Source organism: Canis lupus, chromosome 1 (assembly GCF_048164855.1).
Source record: "Canis lupus baileyi chromosome 1, mCanLup2.hap1, whole genome shotgun sequence".
NCBI lineage: Eukaryota > Metazoa > Chordata > Mammalia > Carnivora > Canidae > Canis > Canis lupus.
Genome location: NC_132838.1, coordinates 28467010 through 28490151, shown reverse-complemented (window position 1 = coordinate 28490151; position 23142 = coordinate 28467010). Strand labels below are relative to the sequence as shown.

Here is a 23142-nt window from a genome sequence, read left to right as displayed (position 1 = left end):
TTTTGGGGGCAGGTAGGATAGGAGAAGTGGGTGCCAGCATAAGGCAGAATTAAAAACTCCAGACAACTTTAACATACAAGTGTGCAATAAAAATCATAACTTATTGATTATATATAATGTGTGTCTGTAGCCTTAGGACATCTTTAATACATCAGAACATGTTAATAAAATTTCAATCATAATTTGCTTCTATGTGAGAGAATATGAAAAAATTCTGGAATATTTTATGTATATTCCTCTTTCTTATGATCTACCCATTGATGAAGCCAATTTTCCCTTCTTCATTGTCCCCGATGACTTGAGTATTTATGGTTATCACCCATTTAAAATACCTTAGAGGTCAACATTCTTCAGATATTTCACCTACACGAACAATATCAATACCCTACCACTTTCTCTGATCACTAGCTAAATGAAGTATGCTTAATAAAATAATAGCTTAGGGCATTCTGTTTAGTTCCAGAATTATCTCAGGATTTCTACATGAAACATGGCTACCCTCACTCTCTTAAAATGAATGCTATTCAGATCTATTCTCTGATACTCTGACAATTTAAAAACCATTTTGTAGCAGACTCTAAAACAACAATCCTTCGAAGGTCTTTTCTCAATAGAAGTGGCTATAGAGCTGCAGAATGTATTTCTTCTAATCATCTTTGAAAGTGACTCAAAGTCTCTTCTTAAGAGGATTCATTTGTAAGATATTTGTCCCCATGACTTGGTCACCTAAAGACTTTGTAGTTTCTCTATCCCTTTGCTCCTTGGCCTGTCCTTCAAAAGCTTCTCTTGTTATCCTTCATTTCTCCTCTCTTTGGGCTTTATTTGCTCTCCCCGATGAACAGAGCTCTTTCCATAGCTTCATGTCACAGTAAATAACATGCCATTGCTTCCCGCATCTGGGACTGCAGCCTGCACAAAGTCATCTATCAGTAGCCCATTGCAGCTCCTCATGGAGAGTCCAGAACCTGAGAAACTCTACATCTCAGATGAAACTCTGATGTCCCCTCCAATTGATTCTACTTCCTCTGTATGAGTTTCCCCTGTTCAGTCACTTCAGCTGGAAATCTAAGGGTCATCTTCAACCCTCTCCTTTGTTTCCCCATCAACCGCAGGGGACCCTGTCCTGCTGTCCTATGTCTTTATCATCCACATGGTCTGTCCCCTTCCCCCACCATCCCACAGCTGTTGTCTCCATCCAGCTCTATTCAATCATCCTGTGCTTCTTATAACTGCATCTTTCTCACCAGTTTAGAGCTTGAAATGCAAATCTGATTGTTTTGCACTTTATTACTTAAAATTCTTCCATGACTCTCCATCAATGACTATAGATTGAGGTCCATACTCTGTGGTGTGATGTAGAAGACGCTCCTCCGGCAGGGACATTCCTGCCAGTTTAGACTTGTGCTCTGCCCTTGTGTCTTGGTTCCTGCAATCAATTGTCATTGTGTTCCAGGTACTGTGCCAAGGGCCTTCTAAATACTCTTTCACTTACTTTTCAGTTAATTGTACTTAATTTTCACAACACTCCTATCAGGTAGATACTACTATCACTTCTATTTAATAGCAGGCATAGCGTTCCCAAGGTCACATAGGTAGAGGATTGAACTTTGAATACAGGACTGACTTGTAGAACCTGGGTTTATAACAATTTTTCCCTAAATGATGTCCATTTCACTTCATTGTAGCTCACTTGTTCACCTGCATGGTGCTTGCACAAGCCCTCTCCCTTGGTTGGCTATGCCTTCCTCTGACTTGTCCTCAGGTTTCCTTTCAGGACACTCCCCAAGCAGTGCTTCCACAAGGAATCCTCCCCAGGGGATACACGTGCCCATCTTTGGCTTCTAACTTGCTACCTCTTCTCCACGGTAGCTCCCACAGCTCTTTATGGTGCTGATGTTTTACACATCTGGCACCTCCTCTCAGCTATAAATTCCTTGAGAGCAGGAAGCATATTTTATTTGTGGAACTCCTGTGCCTGGCATAGCACCTGAAACATGCAGGCACTCAACAGTGTTTGTGCAATGAATGACTATGCAAATGAACAAATCGAGTGTGGGAACAGGGGCAGGGCTGAACTCACCCACCAGCTGCACTAAAGTGAACTGATGTAAGTCTTTACTTTTTACTCAGTAAATTCCATCCCTGGATTCCTCTAGCACATGAATTCATTCATTCCCTCACTCAATTTGGCTTTGAATATGCACTGAGTACTGTTAAGTCCCAGCTAAACTCTTGGAATGAAAAGGTGAAGAAAATTAATTCCTATCCTTGAAGAGCTACAATGTAGAGAAGTGAAGCAAAGTGGTTAATAGAGGATTATAATACAATGAGATATATGCCAACAAAGGGTTTTTATGTAATGTGTAAAGAGCAATTTGAGGACACCAGGGAAGCCTTTACAAGAGAACATAGGAGGGGCACCTGGATGGCTCAGTTGGTTAAGCATCTGCCTTTGGTTCAGGTCATGATCTGGGGTCCTGGGATTGAGCCCAGGGTTGTCTCCATGCTAGGTGGGGAGTCTGCTTCTCCCTCTCCCTCTGCCTGCCACTCCCCCTGTTATGCTCTCTCTCTCTCTCTGAAATAAATAAATTAAATCTTAAAAAAAGAGAACATGTGTGTTGAGTCTTGAACGATGTGTAGACGGCAAGTAGAAAAGGGATGAAGGGATGACTTCAAGGTTGTGGAAATGCTAAGAATGATGGACATTTGAAGCAGCACAAACAGGAATATAAAAGCACAAGGTATACAGGTTTATGGAGGGTAAGAGAGGGCTCTTTCAAAGCGGAGGGAGAACTGGAGAGGCAGCCAGGGTTCAGGTGTAGATAGATTTGAGGTACTCGAACTGGAGAGGCAGCCAGGGTTCAGGTGTAGATAGATTTGAGGTACTCCAAGCAGCATGGGCTTGCCTCTGGAAACCTTGGAGAGCTAGAGGGGAAGTGTGTGCAGGTGAGTGAGGGATCAATGGTGTTGGCTTGTAGGATGGTCACCTTAGGATCTGGGTGGAGAATTGATGAGGGCCCGAGTTAGGACTGCTGCTAGATTGTGGAGAATGGATGGGTCTGAGAGACACTCAAGGGTAGGACAAACAGAACACGGTAACTGAATAAATGTGGGTCCAGCACAGAAAACAGATGTGGAAGGAAAGTGAAGGTTGGTGCCATTGACTGAGCTTGGGGCATGTGGTTTTATTTCTTCATGAGTACTAATCACCCAGAGACAATCATAGGCTGAAGAATTTTTTAAAAAATACATATTTAATTGATTGAAATCATTCCCTTAAAACCATATATATATATATATATATATATATATATATATTATCTTTTGCATGTGTTGTATTTTAAATATTTAAATACTTTGGTGTTAGGGATCTGTTTCAACAATCCTTTGGACCAAGTCAATCTCTCTAAATAAATGGTTCTTTGACCCAGGTTAGGGACTGGATGCCTTCACTGGGAACAAGAAAGGTCCGAGCACACAGAGCTGCAGGCCAGCTCTCAGTGATGCCAACTGCAGTATCTCTACCCTTATTTATCAACACCCGGCTTACACTGCGAATTTCAGAAAAAGCTCTGAAGCTTTATTATTTCTGAAATCACCAGTCTAAATATCAGTAACACATGCAATACATTTTCTTAAATATAAGTGCTTGGCTGCAGTTCTGTATTACAGGGTGTTTCTTTGTGTGGTTCTGTTTGTTTTCATGTATTGTTTGTTTCCATCTGGGAAGATGTAGATCATGTCAGAGGACACAGTTGGTAAATCTGGTATGTTGTGCCTGATTGCTCTTAATTGCCAATAAGATTGTTTTCACTGTCACGTATCTCTGCTTCCTGATAAACAGACATCTCACTCACCATGATCCAGGTTTCTCCCAACTGTGGAAACAGAGGACAACACCTGTACCCGGAGTGGCCGCCTGGCCGCGCTGCTGCCTGCAGCCCATCTCAATGAGGTCAAGAGTAAAAGCCAGCCATGAGTCAGCTGAGAATTAACACAAGTTGTTGTTTTTGAGTTTTCCAAATATTTCCCAACTCCCATTGTGAGTTTTTGTGTTTTGTACTTAGAAACCCCTGCCAAAACCTCCCCCAAAGGCATTCCTTCCTGTGTCCTAAATCATTTAGACAGAAAACAAAACTTCTCATAGGTCATTCATATCAAGGAGGTATGTTTGTTAAAATATAAGGAAATGACTAGAACACACATATACTTTTTACCATTTTTGGTTTCACAAATTAATTTTTTTAGAAATAAGAACTTTGCTGGTTGCATTTGTAATCTATTCCTGATTTGCATCTTTAGGACAGTGTTCAGATACTCAAAATGTATCTAGAATGAAATGCTCCTGTGAAGTTAGTAGACACAGATGTTGAGGGCAGGTTGAGAGAACAAGAGAGGATAGAAAGCTAGATAAGCTCAAATAGAAAGTACAAACATATACACATCGCCATTTTCCTAATATACATTTATGTCTGTTTATATATGTGTATTGTCTATAATATGCTGTTTTTCCTGAGACAGAAATATATATGTATATAAATTTTCTTTCTTTTTTTTTTTTCTGCCCATGGACAGACTCTTCTTGGGAAAACTGCTCTGCTTCTATCCCTTTTGTTAAATATCACGAATTTTTAGTACGCCTTTTTCTCATTGATGATCATTACATTCTTTAGATAATAGCAAGACAGTTTTCCTTTTTTCTACCTATGCTTATGAGCACTGTATTAAAATTGATTCTAATAAATCATGTGTGCAAAGTACTGATCTCATTTTTCTTCCTTTTTATTACTGTGACCAATGGGATGGTATAGATACGATACCTTCATGCCCCAGAGAAACAGAAAACAGAGGTTGTCCCTCCTTTGCCAAGGAGATTGATGTCTTAGTTGATATCACAGTGGGACATATGGGAAAGCTGCCTTTCTCCTGTCCCACTACTCTTCCCTGATTATCAGCTCAGCCGTGGTTGTGATCTTGTTCCTTTCATTATTTCAGCAAGGGAATGTTAAGCTTTACTAACTCCTTATTCAAAATGTCCTTGAAGAAAGACAATGAAGTGTCAGAAAATAATAGATTCACAACTTCTCCACAAACCTCTTAAATGTCCTTGGAAATGCAATTGTTTGACTCAGTTTCCCTCTCTCTTGGGGAGAATAGGAATTACAGGCATCTAAGGTAAGCTAGATTCTTAGATGCCTTTGCTACCTAGAATGGTCTACACATAATGTATCTTTTCTATAATGTATCTTTTACATTTCATATTGTCTCACTAAAGTTCAAAATATCTATTAAAACCACTAATAACATAATTTACTGTTAGCTCTTGGCTTTGCAACAAGCCAGTTCCATCCTGCAGCAAAAAAAAAAAAAAAAAAAAGAGGGCGGGGAGGGAGTTGTTGTTCTAAATGATAGGAAGTTTATTCATTATTATTTAAAATCCATGTTTCATTTTTTTCTTTGTTGGTTTTTAACTTGAAATCTGTTTTGTGATATAAAGAATATGAAAAGATTTAGAAGGAAAAAAATCTTTGAATACACTACTCCAAATATTTTAAACCCCTTTGGTATGCACAGATAAAATCCATTGTAGTTTGTGTGTGGGATCTTGGTTATGTAGCTATGAATTATGTAAAGAATGTTTATGCAACATAAAGAACAATTGTCCAAAATATGAATACTTGTTTTCTTCCTTTTGAGTTGTAAATTCATTGGTGTTGCTGTCATGGAGGAATACTTTATTGACCATAAGCCTAGTTTTCTGCCTTGCGTTTTGGTTAGAGTTTTGGCTCACATGAGCAGATCAATTAATGAGTTTCCCCACATTCAACCTGTTGTTCTTGGGAACAGTGTCAAGTGTGACAAAACAATGACCCCATAGAACACAAACTTCAGAGTGGCCTCTATGACATCTGGGCTGCCTCTTGTGTCAACAAATGTCTAAAATTATAGCATCTAATTGATCACTTTTCCACAAGGGAAATAGTATAGGAAAATAGCCCCAGGCTCTGAAAGCTGCCAGACCTTTCACTTTGGTTGGCCTTTTTTATATATTAGGGTCCAGCTTAGCTCTGTACTCATACTACATTTTTTGCTTTTCCCTTCTAAAATATCTCATTATATCTATGAACTAATTAATAGGCCAGTTGAATTTTTTACTGCCCATAGAAAAGATTTGTGGGGTGGAATGAACACAGAGTAATATCGCTCTGTTTTTGTCTCTGTCTGTGGGCTTGAAGAAGGATCCACTCATTAGTGATAAATATTAAGTCCTATGTTGTGTTTAAAAGAACAACTTAAAAATATACAATGGAATAAGTTTGATTTGATGAGAGCTTAATATGAAGAGAAGTTCCCTCTGGACTGGAGGTGGGTTACCTGTCAAATGTGAGTGAACAGGATGGGGAGGCTATCCGTTCTGCAGGACTGGCCTCAAGGTACATTGAAGGAAGCATCATCCAACAGTTATGACAATCCTTACGGCCTCTTCAGGCCTTCTGACAACTGTCTGTTTGTAGGCCCTCCCTTTCAAATAAGATTTGCCCGAAACTTAGAAAGCCCATTGAAGAATGACCAGGATAATTGGATCTCAAAATAGTGGCACTTGAGTGATGAGCCAGGAAGGATATAATTTAAGATGGTGCATAACTGCTCTTGTAAATATTTGAAGGGTACTGTGAGAAAGGGGTCGTATATCTTCACTGTGGCTTCAGAGAATGAAATTCTGGCCAACAGGTTGAATTATAAAAAGTATATTCCAGCTTAAGGAAAGGAAGCTATTTCGAATGGTCCAAGCTCTTCGAAGTGGGAGTGCTACAGGATCTAGGGAATTCCCTTCACTGGGGGTGAGCAGAGAGAGGATGGCTGCTCTTCTTGTGGAAGGGGGGTGGGGAGTCCCAGTAGGGACTGTACTGGATGCTCTCTGTGGAGACTCTCATCACAGTCTGAGTCTGTTACAGAACACAAATTCTCTGTGTCTCTAAATGTGTAAAGATTTACCTATAATAGGCACTTTACAAAAATGACGTAAAAATGTCCATTACGAAGGCATTGGTTAAGTGCTGGGGTTCTAGAACTAGGCTAGGTGGGGTTACTATTTAGGAGACAAGGTACTTAACCTCTCAATTTACACAAGTATAAAATGCAGGGTAGTAGAATGCATCTCATAGGGTTGTTGTAAGGAATAACTAAGACATATATGTGAAGCTGTTAGAGCAGGGCCTGACACAAGAAAGCTCTCTCTATGGGTTAGCTGCTTTTATGTCATCACGGTACTTGCATATACTAAGTTAACCCTGCATCTTAACTGAATTCAGATAGCCATAGATTCTGGTTGTGAAGTCCTGAAGGATGAGAGTCTACTAAGAAGGTTCTTTGAGTTAATCCTTAGTAGTTCCTGAGACTGAACACAGACCGACTAACCAGAGAATTTTTTCTGCTATTAGTGGACAATGATTTTTCTGACTAAATAGATACCAAAATGCATGATACTCTGGTTCAACTAATTGCTTTCCCAATGAGCCATAAACCGTCTAGTTAATATGTCTCTGTCCCCTCTAAAAAATCAAGTTTTCCAGTTTTCCCAGGCTGGTTAAACTCCTACTTATTATTCTAGTAACAAAATTGGAGCCTATTCAGGAAATCAGTGTGAAATAACTTTGAATTTTAACATAAATAAGTAAATAGTGCCTAATTTTAGAGGTAAATGTATATTTAGCACAAGCATGTGCTGCAAACATAATCCAACAGAGGCAGAAAAGGACATTTTGGATCAAGGGAAAAACGGTAGCATGGTAATGGGTTATTAACTCTGCATCATTTGCCCACTCCCTTACTAATGTTTAACAAGGCTTTATTGATCACAATAGCCTTGATTTGTTCATGGGAACAGAAGATTACATTGTGGGCACCAAACCAATTCTTGTATACAACATCTGCCAGCCAAAGACTTCATTAATAATTGATTTTTGGGGAATTGTACAAGCCCACATGGGCCTCTTTTTTGCCAGCATGTTCCATCATAATATACAGATTGATTTACGAATAATCACAGGATATTAGTTCTGGAAAAGACCACAGATTGGAATTTGGAGGAGTTATTCAGTGGCACAGCCAGAATCAGGTTTTTCTGACTCCTTTTGTAAAGTCTTTTTTTTTTTCTTTTGTAAAGTCTTTTACACAAAAAGTATGTTGAATCTTTCACCAACAGACTCTGAACCTTCGACGCACATATAAAACCTTACAGCTCAATGATAAAAAGCATGTCTCCAAGAGGCTCACTCCAGATGACCTGTAGATACTCTTGACTACATCTTCTGTGAAGTTCCCCCATGAAGCTGAATCTCTATGCCAGACACCATGAAGACTGGGTTCAGAAATTCTTTGTTTAGTGAGACACGCAGAGTCCACAGTTAGTATGGAAAGGTCTCAGGTAGCCCAATTTGCAGTGCAAAACTTTCTCCAAAATTATATAACACTCTTGCCTGGAAACTAGTTTCCTACTCATTAACACCCAGGACATCAGGTAGAATTAGCAGATCATGATTTGCCCAGATGTCTGGCTAATAGCCTGCACATTCACCTACGGGGAAGGCCACAGGTATGCCCCAGAGGTTGGAAGGCTCTCCTAGCTCTATCTTCTAGTGTCTGATGTCTGATTTCTAACCTCTTGCCTTGAATGTTTAAGGATCACATTTCTACCTTGGCCATTTTAATTGCTGTTTTCACATGAACTGCCTGCTTGGTCTTTGGTTTGGCTCTGGTCTTCCTCAGTTCTATGATTTGTGGGTCAGCACCAAGTCACTCCTGGTCCTGCAGGGCCTGTGTCTGGCAAGCTGAACTCTTGCTTGTCTAGGAGGGGAGTTCAGACATTCAATTTCTTCATCACCAGTTGTGTGAATATATCATGACTTACTGCCCAGGGCTGTGGCTGCTGCTGTAGCATTCCTTACCTGGGGTCCATCTACGACTCTGGCTGGTTCTGCACATAGCTGAGCACTCAAAACTCAAAAGCACCCAAGGGGCATGGTCTCCACCTTCCTGTACTTGATAGTAGCTCCTATCAGCCAGATATGAAGATAGAACTCATGCTGCCAGGGGCTTACCAGCACCTTCCAGTTACAGGGCAGCCAACTGCTTCAGGACCACAAAATTCCATAGCTTACCTTGACAAGAGATCGCCAAAAAGACCAGCCACAGGCTCCCTCAGGGGTGCATAGATGCACTTCCATGAAGCCTTGAAATAAAAATAGAATGCAAACTGGAACCTTGGGAGGACCTCCTGAAAACTTTGGAGAGAGTGGCCCAGTGCTCCAATCTTCCCAGTTTTTCCAAAGCTCACAACATGAGAATGCAATGATTGCTTTTTCTTGATTCCCTTTTCCCCTCCTGGCATGGCTATTCCCTGCTCTTTCTCCTCTCACAAGGGGTTTTCTTTCTGTAAGTACTCACAGCCTTCTGACACCCGTAGTAGGGACCCTTTGCCATGCTGGGTGGCCATTCTCTACTGGGTAAGGGTCCCTTTTTCATTGCTTAGCCCTTAGAGGTCTTCTCCCTTCCCTGGCTCCTGCCCTGGTCACACCCTGGTTCTTAGTCTCAGGAAGAGGTGTGTCCCACTGCACTGAAATAATAGAGTTGGGTGGCATCATTGACCAAGGTCAGATTTTGTTTCTACCTGCCGGTAGGCATGGACCCCACTACCTGTGTGAGGAAACTAGTGGTCTGTGGGAAGACTATGTTGCAAGGTTTCATCATAAGCTGCCCATGCTTCAGTCTGATCCCTGCAGTGGCCCAGCTGTCTTGTGGAGAATCATCCCCTTGCCTTCTGTCATCAGGGATGCTTCTGTCTCCAGGCAGCATCCACTATCACTGAAACCATCATGCCAGGGGATCCTGGTCAGACATGTCCCTCGTAGGAAAGCATTTCTAGTTGTAGAGCAAGAAAAATTGACCGGTTGTCCCAAGTGCTATTGTGAAATGACACTAGTACTATGGTTGGATTTTCTGCTAAGTGGATATACTCTTCTGAGTCTGATATTGATGCGGTCCATAAATAGGTGGGTGCCAGCTCACAGAGGGTGTTCATCATGCTCTCCATCCCTTAAAGCAAACATACAACTTATGAGGTTACTTGCCCTGGAGCGTCCTAAATGCCTAATATTTGGCATATGACCTCCTGGTCTGAAGGGCCATGATGTACTTGAGAATGCCTTCCTAACATTTCATAAACTGGGTTCACATAGTCTCTATCAGCCATTGCAGGAATTCACAAACTTTCCAAAAAGAGCCAGATAATAACTATCTTAGGGTTTATGGGTCAGTGCTTTCTTTCTTGTAACTACTCAGTTCTGACATTGTAGAACAAAAGCAGCCTTAGGTTCTTAGGTGACTCAGTGGGTTGGATATCTGCCCTCAGCTCAAGTAATGATCCCAGGGTGCTGAGTTTGAGTTGTGCGTGCACTGGGCTCAGTGGGGAGTCTGCTTCCTCCTTTGCCCCTCCTGCTCATGCTCTCTTGCTTGCTCTGGCTTTCTCAAATAAATCAAATCAAATCTTTTTTTAAAAATCTTTTTTTTAAAGTGGCCATAGAGAATATGTAAATGGTGGGTGTGGCTGTATTCTTATAAAATTTATTTATAAAATCAAGTGGTAAATAGTTTGCAAATAACTAAGATATTACAATCCTCTTTCTGGTTGCCCCTGAGAAATATGCTAATCAGACTTAACTGAGTAGAGTTTTGGAGCCATATTTTGTACAGGTAAGCAGGCCAATATAATGGCAGATAGGCAGAATGTCAGCTGTTCCAGAATGGCCTAGGTCAATCAAAGACATCTAATAATTTTGGAAGCTGGGAGATTCATCCCTTTGTCTCTGTGCCCTAAGGACTCTGGTTCCCTGTACTCCTTTCTCTTAGTCTGTTTACATAACAATTCTTCTGGGAGTAGATCAGTAGATTCAGACTCTAGGCTAGTTTAGCTTTTTTTTTTGGGGGGGGGGCTATATATCACCTGTAAGTTCAAAGAGAACAAACAGGATGTTGATCATTGTTTAACACAGTGCGAGACTCATGGTAGATGTCCATTTATGTTTTGATTTTTTTTTTTTACAGTTGTTCAGTTGAACTCATTCCTCATACATGCTTCTCAGAAAAGGCTGTCCAAATGAATGAGAACTATTCTACTTCGCAATGACACTCATCTTGTCACAGCCACCCTTGAGGTGTGGAGGCTCCACCTTGTAGTGTGCTATCACATAGGGCCAGGGCTACCAATAGGCACAGAATCTCACTACACTCAGTCCCACATTCTGTTTTGAATGCTTATAGTTTTCATTCTTATTTGTTAGGCGGTGAAAGCCACAGAGCACATACCCTCTCTTGGAAGGCCAGGTGTGAAGAAGAAACTGCAGCTGAAGCTTCCGTGGTCTGGTTCTGTTTACAACTGACGGAGGTGAGCCAACATGGCCACAGGCTGACATCTACATGTTCCCGGCTTCAGGCCTGTGAGGCAGCTCTGAGAGGGGTAGAGTGCCAAGGGAGCTGCTTTTAGTAGAGTGGGAAGCTGGGAGGCAGCCTGGCTGCAGATTATTCTCACCTTCCTGTGGTCCCACTACTTTTCTAAGAGAAGAATTTAGAAACGACACATCCAAATCTACAAGTTGACTCTTGAGCTGGGCCAACAAGGAGCCATGTAAGTTCTGCTCTTCTTTGTGGTTTGGCAGTTTCAGAAGCATGGCAGTCCATTTTGTTCCTTTTCCCATTGGGTATTTATTTGATGAATGGAACGTCAGCCTCAACATAATATACTATGGTAACAGCATTGGCCAATGCACTATATCATACGACTTTAGTTCTTAGCTCTATGTGAAATGTCTGGCATTCATTTGGAGAAGAATGTCAGCTCAGACACATATCTCCTATTGTCTACTGCCAAGGTATGGAAAATGGAGTAGAGCTTTGTAAGATCTGAAACTTCAATGAGCATAGTTAATAAGAGAAACAATAGCAGGTTTGGCTGAGTTATCTTTTAGTCAAGATTTTAGTAGGTAGATTAACTATTTGTATAAGCAAAACAGAAATAGAAAACGCTAGCCCTAGTTCAGAAACAAAGTTCTTGAAAAGAAACGTTGACCTCTTAATCACCAGTTTATTATTATTTTTTTAAAGATTTTATTTATTTATGAGAGACACAGAGGTAGAGACACAAGCAGAGGGAGAAGCAGGCTCCATGCAGGGAGCCAGACATGGGATTTGATCCCGGGTCTCCAGGATCACATCCCAGGCTGCAGGCGGCGCCAAACCACTGCGTTACTGGGGCTGCCCTTAATTACAGTTTAGAATTAGTTGACAAGACTGTCCTGTAATGATACTAGCATTCTAATTTTTCCTCTAATACCAATGGGACTGGTATCTTCACAAAACCAAGAGAAATAGACTTTTCTAGAAATCCTCACACAGCTGTGCTTTTCTGATACTTAAGATGATTTTTCTAACTCCTTTATTTTTTGGCTAATGGTGATTTACATTTGACCTATTCTCCTTTACCGTATCTTTTAGTCTGAAAAATTTCTATTTCTCTTATGACTGCTTTTAAATAGGATGCCTATCAAATTATTTTTTCATTTATAAAGCCGGCACATGTTGAATGAGGATGATATGATGAGAAGGGACCATTGTGAATATTTAAATGTAATTTCAGAGGATTTATACAAGAATGAAATTGGAAGAAAACCCAGAAAGTTTCCAATTTTAAATTATTTTATTTTCCTAATAAGTATTTCTTGCTTTTGATTAGCTCTTTATTAGAAAGAAATGGATTGAGACGCAATAGGTCTGAGTTTTTGCCCTAACATGACAAATAATTTATACTCAGAGTCTCAGCTACACCAGCACTTCAATGAGGGTGCCATTTTAGGAAGAAAACAGCTTCAAACATGGCTGGAATAAATAATGTACTTTGTTTCTTGGAGACCTCAAAACAGTCTTTTTGTTGTGACACATGATGTGATGGTATCTCATTGCATATAAAGTCCATGTTCCCGAAGATAGCATCTAAGCATCTTTGTGTTCTAATTCTTAATTCCTTTGCCAGATCGCTTCCCATTTGTCTTCTTGGGCTCTTTTTTTGTGAATATAGTAGACTCTTTGCTGACCCTTTATCATACCATGTATTTTCCTGACTCTGCACTTTTGCCCTTGCTCTTCTCTCTGCTAGCCTCAGCAGAATGATTTTTCCCCTTTGAGCTCACTAATAACACAGCATTTATCATATAGGGCAAGTATTTGTTGATGAATTTTATTTTCCACCTCCAAAGTTAGGGTCCTGAGGGTAGGGGACATGTCTGGCCTCTGGAACCCTGGTACATGGTTGAGAACATGAAAGACGGATGAAGAGACGTCCTTGGCTGAAACTAGTCCATATACTTATTCACAGAACTGTCCTGAGGCATACCTATAATTATTTCAAAGGCAACAAAAATGTCCTTTCTCTGTCAGTAGGAGGGGAAAGGCAAGTGTTATATCAGGATGCCTAAATGAAATGCATAACCTGGATCTTGAGAAGAAAGGAGAAAATTTCTCTGATTAAACACATCAGTTGGCAGAAGGCCTGAAATCATGGGTAAGAGTGTTATTTTGCTGAACACTTGAATCAAGAAACACTCAAAAGGACATCAGCCACCACAGGTATGGTACCTGAAGTGGATATTCCTGATACCTGTTGAAAGCTTGGCATGAGAAGCCTGAAAAGTACAAATGGGCAAGGAGGTGGTAGAGGAGTGTCCCGCTGATAAATGCTTGGGCTTTGGAAAATCTAGGGAAGGGAAAAATATCTCAAAGTGTTGTCTTGGGCAGTCAGGAACAGCAGAAATGGGTGAGCAACAAGTTGTGAGGGAGGGTTGAATGGCAGCTCTTCTAGATGACTTTGATACATTGCCAGTAGATGATGCTGTTTCCTCATCAGGCAAATGCAACCTGTCCAAAGGAGGCCTCACACCGCAGGAGCCAGAGTACAGGGTCTGTCCCAGTGCTGCGCCTCACTCAGAGGCCTGGAGGGAAGAGACCTCTGAGTTTTCCAGGGAGTCTTCATTTGTAAAACCAAGAAATCCCAGACTGAGTGATTTTTGAAGCCTCTTTGATTATTTTCTTTTTTTTTTAAGATTTTATTTATCTATTCATGAGAGACACACACAGAGAGAGAGGCAGAGACACAGGCAGAGGGAGAAGCAGGCTCCATGCAGGGAGCCCAAAGTGGGACTCAACCCCGGATCTCCAGGATCAGGCCCTGGGTGGAAGGCGGCGCTAAACCACTGAGCCACCCGGGCTGCCCGACTTTTTGGATATATTGTTTATCTTTAACATTCAAACCTTAGAGATGCCTTCTATGCAAGCATACTTTTTTTTTACAAAAATATTAATTTTTATTTAACCAAATCTCACTTAGATAATTATATGTTAGATCAAATGCACAATGGCACACCTGTGTGTATTGGTGTACTTCCTGGACCTAAACAACAATCTCATGCTAAATCTTATTTCTGTGAGCAAGAATTGTAGACCTAGAAAGAATCTTACAGGCTGTACCGTTCTATCCTTTACTTTTCCTAGTATTTAAGCATTGGCTTCTTGGGAATGGGAAGGGGGATCCTTGTCATTTTTTGTTATTCCTTTTTGGAAGCTGCAGTTCTAGAACTCTGGACTTGTCTGCCAAGTCAGCTCTGCACTACATCAGCTCTTCAATGAGGGTGCCATTTTAGGGAGGAAACAGGGCTTTCATGAATTCTGAAAGCCCTGTTAAAACATATGGGCTCAATGAATAAATGACTGACATAGAACTTCCAGCTATTGTATTTGAACTACTTTTCTTGCCTACTCTTGGAACAGGAGTCTAGAAAGACCTTTGCTCTGTATTTGCTTCAGATGTTTTCAGTTACATGGGAATTCAACTCCAAGGCAAGAATATGGTGGTAGATCAAATGCTAGAATTGTGCACCTCCCTTCCCCTAATCCAGAGGAAGTATTCAGCTCCACGTCTCTGCCTCCTGCTTACCATTGGTGAAACCCAGATAATTTTAACAGACAGAAGGGCTCGCTACTCTTCTTGGCGAGTCTTGAAAGTCATTCTCTGCTGTTTCTTACAGTGATTGCAACAACGATTCATCATAAATAAAATACCATACCCTGAACCTATGAAAAAATAGTTAAAACCCTCTCTTAGTAGGACAAGACAATTGCTGACTATTAGAATTGGGAAAATAGGGGGGAAAAAATCAAGGTTTGAAAACTCATATGCTCCAGTTTATAACTTACGTTAAGTGGACGATATGCATTTTTATCTGAAAAAGATGATGGCCCTCAATTTTGTTCTCCCAAATGAGGACAATGTTTAGTAAATATTTAGGTTCTCTTGCTTTAAGAAGAAAGTCAGAATGGCAGTGACCTCTGAATGCCCCAGTGACCCCTAATAACCTCCCAGTGACCCAGCAAATCATCTCAGTAGATCTGTTCGGCTGCAGTGTTCAGAGTTAACAAGGTTTCATTAGGGCAGAAAAAAAATTTGCCTTTGCTTCCAAACATGAGCTGAGAGCTCTGATAGGGCCTCCACAGGGGAACAGATTTCCCTTTTTTATCTTTCTGCCTCCCTGGTGTGTAATCTTGTCTTTTGAAATAGTGGCAATCAGAACAAATTACCTAAAGAGTGGGGAATGAAAAGATTTCACAGTCGTTCGGGGTATTTTTTAGTTTTCTTTAACAATTGGTACCTTCTCTTAGTAATTGAAAATGATCCAACGACTCTATATGTACTTGGTAATGCTTTTCTAAACATGTGAGCTGGAGAGAACACTTAAGGTGACAGAGATTGTTTCAACCAGCACTCAAAGAGCTCTGGAAAACCAGCAACCTGCCTCCTGGCCTGGTTCTTTCCCTGAACAAGGACCCAGAGGTTGGGGACAATGACTTCTATGGTTGGGAGGGAGTCAGAGCCTAGAAGAGGACAAATTTCTGTGGCGCTTTTTGGCTCACATGCCAGATATAGAGTTCAGCGTGGTTATCGTGTTCTTTGCAATCTTTTTTTTTTTTTTTTAAGGATTTTAATTTATTTATTCATGAGAGACACACACACACACAGAGAGAGAGAGAGAGAGGCAGAGACACAGGCAGAGGGAGAAACAGGTTCCTTGCAGGGAGCCTGATGTGGGACTCGATCCCAGGACCCCGGGATCATGCCCTGAGCCAAAGGTAGACACTCAACCACTGAGCCATCCAAGATCCCCTCTTTGCAGTCTTGAGAAAAGATAAAGAGCAATGTTACTCAGAATCCATGCCCCGATTCTTGGTTGGTGCCCCTGTCTTCCCAGGACCTGGGTGCCTGTAAGGAGGGCAGCCTGAGCGCACCTCTGAAACATGGAGAGTTCACCGAGTTGGCAGTTCCAATCATCACACTCTGACCTCACATGTATGCTGGAAAACATGTTCACTTCCAGAGTTTCAGGGAGATGAAGAAGGTGCCCCAGTCCACTAGGACTAAGAAGGATTTGATACACTGAGAGGAGAAATTGCAAGATTAGGGTAGAGGAGGAGGTGCTGACATTCCTGGGGCATGCTTGGAGGGAACACCTGCCACCTTGGATGTTGTTTCTGGAGGTTTAGAGCTGATAAGTGAGACATGTGTGGACAAGCAAACAGCCAGCCATGTGAAAGGTCACCTTCTAGACAAAGCAGCAAGGCTTCAGCTTCACTCAGAAGACCACGAGAAGCTCTAAGAAGGCAAAGTGGTCACTTCGCTACTAGAGAGTCGGGTGGAGAAAGGTGAGCATCTTGTGCCTTGCAGATATTCCCATTGATGGATGAAGAAATGAGCAAAGATTGTAAGAACCCTCTCTAGGGCTTGAAACCTTCTGAGTCTCATGTTATCCAAGATGAAGGTGCTTGGGGGATATCAGTAAAGTCTGGGGAGACTTCCAGAGGTGATAAGGTCTCCATCGTGTGTAAGTGATAAGGAGTTAAACAAGAAGACATTTTCAATAGCAACTCAAGAAAGTGAATACCAAAATCAGTAATTTCTAATGGGTAAGGCCGTGAGCTCCTTGAGCTTGAAGGATATGATAGCCCCAAGTGGAGGTATGTGTAAGTGGGAGTCAGTGCAGGGCATCTCTGCAGGTGTATCTAATCAAAAGGAAGCATCAGGGAGCTGCGTGAGTGCTGGGTTGAGGCACAACACTCAGCCTTAGTGGCTGAGAGACTGGACGCCTGCCAGCAATTCAGTCCTTAGGAGATGGAGTGCAAGGTGCACAGCCTAGACCTTGTTGTGGACTTCAAGGTCAGAGCAGAACCATTTTTATCAAGGATACTAGACCAAGTTCAATATAAGGCCCATTCCGGTGCATGGAGCCTGCTTCTCTCTCTGCCTGTGTCTCTGCCCCCCCTCCCCTCTCTGACTATCATGAATAAATAAATAAAATCTTTAAAAAAATATATATAAGGCCCAATGACCTCCCTTCTCCCTTGGAACAATGCAGAAAGTGTAGTTACTCCCTGAGCTGCTTTATTTTTATTTTTTAAAAAGATTTTATTTATTTATTTGACAGACTGTAAAAGAGCACAAGCAGGGGGGATCGGCAGAGGGAGAGGGAGAAGAAGGCTCCCCCATTGAGCAGGGAGCCCCACTCTGGGCTCCATCCCAGGATCCCCCCACCCCATGATATCCTGAGCTGAAGGCAGACGCTTAACTGACTGAGCCATGCAGGTGCCCCTCCTTGAGTTACTTTAAAGCTGGGCAATTCAAATATTCATTTCTGTTTTCCATTAGTCAAGTCAAATTTTTCACGTGCTTGGCCAAAAGCTATTAAAAAAATCAGTATAATAACCAGGGTTCAGAGTAATTTTTAAAAAGTACAACAAAGTTTACAAATTATGAGACCACTCCATAAACATACAAACAAGCAACATTACCAACTCACGTTCAAACTCAGCATCAGAAAAAGGAAGTATAATTGTGAATTTTAACAGCTGCATTTGAACTGCATTTTGCATGGGTTTGTGGAGCAATTGTGCAAAAAGAGTTCATGAGTCATGAGCATGTCTACATCAGACTACGAGTAGCCCATCAATTTCTAAAATTGATCTTGAATATATTCATGTCAGAGTCATCTCAGGATGCTTCTGATATGAGTCTTGTGCTAAAGAGTGGAGTTATTTTGGAGATGTTCTAACTAGGGGACCCTCTTGAAGAAATCCCTGAAAAATCCTCCTCTATCTACCGTGATGATGGCTGCACAGTCCATCCTGCTTCACAAAAAGCAGTTAATGTCTGGTGGGCCAGAGAGGTGCTAGAGGTGGAGATGAAGAATGGGGAGATGTTTTGGGCAACTAAAACAACTTTTGGAATTTACCTGTATTTAACCTTACTTACATTTTTTCAGAGGAAAATATAGTGGCAGAGTTTTGACAATTATGGAAGCTTGGTGGTTGGTCAAGGGAGTTCATTATACTGTCTTTACTGTTTAAAATTTTCTATAATAAAGTTAAAATAGTTCTCTAAAGTAGTTCCTAGAATTTTTTTTTAACAAAAAGAAAATGATTTAAGGAATTCCTGATTCTCATTGATTTTATTCATTGAAAATCAACTTAAGAGAAATAGATCTAGTTATATATGCCTATTATTTTGCCTATTTTGCACATTTACATATGCCTATGATTTATATTTCTAGGGAGTAAGAGAAAGAAAGTGAACAAATGAGGATTTTTCCTAAAGACATTATGTATTTTTTTCACACTACATTAATGCTTATAATCTGAAAAATTCCATTAAGATATGTAAAGTAGACAACTAGAGTCTAGTTGTCTTTCCACTTGATGCAATAGGCTATGGAAATGGCTCTTAATTGAATATACATGCTCAAAAGTACACACACCTTTCATTACATTGTTATCTTTTATGTAGGAAAACTCCAGTGAGCATTGATTCTAATCCTGGAGTGTGTTCTGAAATATTCAGTACAGCCAGATTTCCTGATAACTCATTCAAGAGGGAATAGCCCTTGGCTTAGCCACCTACATACCATCTTCATTTTAATAATTATGTATAGCTTATAAATTAATAACCATGAACTCTCATGCCTGGTTATGTATTTTAAAGATCTGTGTGAAAACTCATTAAGACAGGCTGTGTGTGTGTGAATTTGATTGTGTTTTCTGTTCGTACAGGAAATACAAGAGCTTAGACAACCAAAATGGCTATATTTTACAGAATATTAAGAAAAACTTCAGCACTATTGATATAGTAGTTTAATAAAGTCATTCAGTGAAGAAATATCTATGAAGTACTTTCATGAGTCTGGCATGGTGGTAGGTGCTATGAACAGTGAAGAGCAAGCCAGGTGATTACTGTCTTCATGGGCCCTCCAGACTAGAAAGGGAGCAAATGTTAATCTAAATAACACATCCATGTGACTGTGTAATTACAAATGCCACCAAGTGCTATGAGAAAAGCATAGGGTATTTTGAGAGTATCTAACAGCTATCCCCATCTAGCTAAGGGTCAGAGAAGACATCCTTGAGGAGGTGATATTTGAACTCAGATCGAAGGTACAAAGGGTGCCAGATTGAGGGAGATGAACATGGGAAGTCTCTGATTCTAGGAAGAAACATGGCACTTTGGAAGTACTGAGAGGCCAGGGTGGCTGGCGTGTAAAGGGCAGGGGGGAAATGGTGAGCAATGAAGCTGGAGACGTAAGCTCAAGCTGAATCCTGCAGGGCTATGCGTGCCATGGAAAGAATTTGGTCTTTATCTTAAGAGCAATTGGAAAGTCTATTAAGGGTTCTAAGCAGGGGGAATAAAATGATCTGATTTATGCTTTTAAGGAAATCACTTTGACTGGAGTCTGGAAAATGGACTAGCGAAGGGCAAACATGCCTGCGGCCCCTGGTGATTAAACTATTAGGGCCAGCCTCTCGGCCATCCCTTGGGAATGTGGAGGTGAGTAGAATATTATCCCGTCCTCTTCAAGATCACAAGGTGTGGAGTCAGACTTATAAACAGATAAGGATGATGCAGCATGATGAGCTTCATATGAAAGGTGAGTAAAATCCATTGTGTGAGCCTAGTGGCTAAGGCACTTAATTCTGATGTGGAGGATCAGAGGGACTGCACGAGGAGGTATCATATGATCTGCATCCTAAAGAATGAGCAAGAACCAAAGAGGAGATTCAGAATTATTCCAACAAGAAGGCAGAGCAAGAGCAAATTTAAAGGTAGTTTGAAATGCTCTGAACTTCAGGGAATGGGAATGGGAGTGATAAGCAGTCTGATATGGCTGCCACCTTGCCTTCAGCCCAGTTCAGATGCTTCCAGATTCCTGTCTTGTGTATCTGTACTTCAATAATTCTTTGATCACACCAGGGCCAGAAATCCATCGACCTCTATAGATGTTCACTGGGTCTCACTCCCCTATGTCCTGAGTTGTCTGAACTAAATTCCATGAGCCATCATTAGCATCATTTCCTGGTATAAAGCCTCAACTCTTCTGCCCTTCTCTAACTCTTTCTTGAAGACTCAGTGGCCCTCAACCTCGGTTAGCTCCAGCTCTGCCTATTGCACCCTCTGCTTGAGCAGCTGCCCTTCGCTGGAGAAAAACTCATGTCCATGGGCTTTAGAATATCTGGGGTCACTGAACTCAAGGCAGTGCTCAGTGTAGAAATATGGTCTTGGCACATTTTCTTAACTGGTTCACCCCACTAGCTGGGAGGGTCCCAAATGACCATTGTTCACCTTTTCCTTTCTCCTCAAAATAGCCACACTTTCATACTTATTCTCAGTGAATGACCTAGCCTTCTGTTCATTGAGAAAATAGAAGCAATCAGAGGAGACTTTCACATGCTTCCATATCACAGCTACTCATGAACCAGAGTCTGGGCCTGTAGGCTGTTATGGATGAACTAACTGCCAACCCTACTCCTGTGAGAAGCTAGCTCCCTTATCTATGCCCATGTCCTTCCTCCTCTTCAGGGACATGGCTCTATCAATTCTTCTGTTCCTTTACTCTATCATTAATTACCCCCTCTCTACTGAATCATCTCCATTAACATGAAATAAATTATAATACCTCTCATCTAAAGAAAAAAATAACTCTTGACCCCACATCCCCAAACATCTGATCATTTCTTGTCACCTCCACTGCCATAAGTGGAGGCTCCTAGTCTAAGCCATCAGTGTCTCTCGCTTTGATTTTTGCAACAACCTCTTAACCGCTTCCACATTTGTTCCTTTCGACTCTACATAATATCTCAGCATCCAGAGTGATCCTTGCACAATGTAACTAATATCTTGTCACTTTTCTGTTCAAAATCTCCCAATAACATACTGTCTCATTCAGAATAATATCCAAAGATGATATAACGCCCTGAGAAGCCCTTTGTGATTGGCCCCCCTGTTTCTTATCTGACCTCAACTCCTACCAGAAATCCCATTGTTTGCTCTACTTCAGGCCTCCTGACATGATTCACATTGTGGATGTTCCCTGGACCTAGCAGGCATACTACTCTCTCTGAACCCTTGTTCTCACTATTCCTTTCTGAAAAGCTTCTCCCAAGAGCTTCATTTGACTCCCTCACTTCCACTCTCCACTCATGCTACTTTATCACTAAGATCTTCCTCAATCACTCTGTTTAGATTAGCCACTCTTTGCCTGTTGCATTTCTCATTTCCATCTGTGCATTATTTTTCTCAATAGCATTATGGCATCTGATATACTATATTAGTTAGATTCATGATAGACCCTATAAATATTAGTCCCAACATTTCTGTAATTTAACATATTCCAAGTCCATCCCATATGCTCCCTTTATAGTTCACTGCTAATGTTCTAGCTAGTGGGTGGCTTACCTTCACCTGGGATTCAGGTGCCCAGATCCTCTCATCTTGAGGCTCTGTCTTAAGAACCTTAGTCTTCTGTGTGCATCAGAAACCAGGGGAAGAATAATAAATGGAGAAGGCACAGCAGGTTCTTAAAAACCCTGTCCTGGAAATGAAACACATCACTTCTGTTCACATGACATTGGAAAAAGTTAGTAATGTGGACACAGTTGGACGCAAGGGAGACTGTGAAATGTAGTGGCAGGGCCTCTTCATGCCAGTGACAACTCCACTCTGGAAATGTTGTTGGACAAAGGCCATCTCTACTGTACACATTATACATTTACTTGTCTAGGTTCAGGGTTCCTTCATTACAATAGAAACTCTATGGAGAAGTGATATTTTTCTGTTTAGCTCTCTTGTAATTCCAGGACATAGAACAGTTCCTGGTTCCTGGTAGATCCCCAATTATTTATTTATTTTTTTAAAGGCCATAGAGGGGAGGAAGGGAGGAGTTCCTGATGGAGTGGGAGTGGAGGCTGAAAAGATAGAATCAGATCATGAAAGACTATGGCTATATGTACTTACAGTCCGCATAAGCATGGGCTTCTCCAAAGCCTGAATATGACCAGATCACAGGCAAATTGGACTAGAACCAAAGCATTTGGCCCACTTTTTTTCCATAAAACCATTTGGACAATAGTTGCACAACAGGAATTTCTCTATTGCCATCCTGTGGCTTCGTAGATAAGCAGCAGTGAATCAGCCAGCACCAAAAAAATGTAATTCTGTTTGATTTAACTGCACTTGTATACACATGGACTATGTTCCTCCATGGGAAAGTTTTACTTTGTTCAGTGGACTGCGTGTTAAATCTGTGGCATAATTCCAAATTATTTCTTTGGCTTTTTCCTCTACATGCTCTCCTAATTTAGGCTTGATCTGTCATTACACAGGTAAGTATAAAGCATGAAATACCATTAATGTACTCTGGATTGAAGGGATATTATGGGAGTGACTTCGGACTTCAAGCCAGATTCTGAGACTCCTTTGAGCCTCCCTGTTATGTCATCATTTGAGAGCACACATTGAATTGAGTGAACTGTGTTTTTGATTTAATAATTCATGGTGGGTTCCTTTAAAATACAACATGAGCATGATATATCAAACTAAGAGAAGATACACATATATATTTGGTCAACATATTGCCAAACATTCAGGTACTGGAAATGTTATATAATCGACTAAACACTAGTTATGTTGACATAATCTCTGTACACTGTGGGTGTCATTACTTG

The 23142-nt window shown here is 41.1% G+C and overlaps 2 long non-coding RNA genes across 2 annotated transcripts in view; one reads left to right on the top strand and one right to left on the bottom strand.

Moving 5' to 3' along the window:
- Positions 1-5977: 5977 nt before the first annotated feature.
- The window catches only part of LOC140632380 (uncharacterized), a 51558-nt gene continuing 34393 nt past the window's right edge, over positions 5978-23142 (top strand). Inside the window, exons 1-4 of the long non-coding RNA XR_012029943.1 lie at positions 5978-6434; positions 11340-11443; positions 13492-13677; positions 19855-19969. This is a non-coding gene — a long non-coding RNA (uncharacterized lncRNA). The remainder of the gene's footprint in view (positions 6435-11339; positions 11444-13491; positions 13678-19854; positions 19970-23142) is intronic.
- LOC140632389 (uncharacterized) lies at positions 18652-22571 on the bottom strand. The gene is made up of 3 exons (XR_012029954.1): positions 22433-22571; positions 21875-22010; positions 18652-20168 (listed from the first exon to the last, which is right to left on the bottom strand). It is a non-coding gene; the product is annotated as an uncharacterized lncRNA (long non-coding RNA).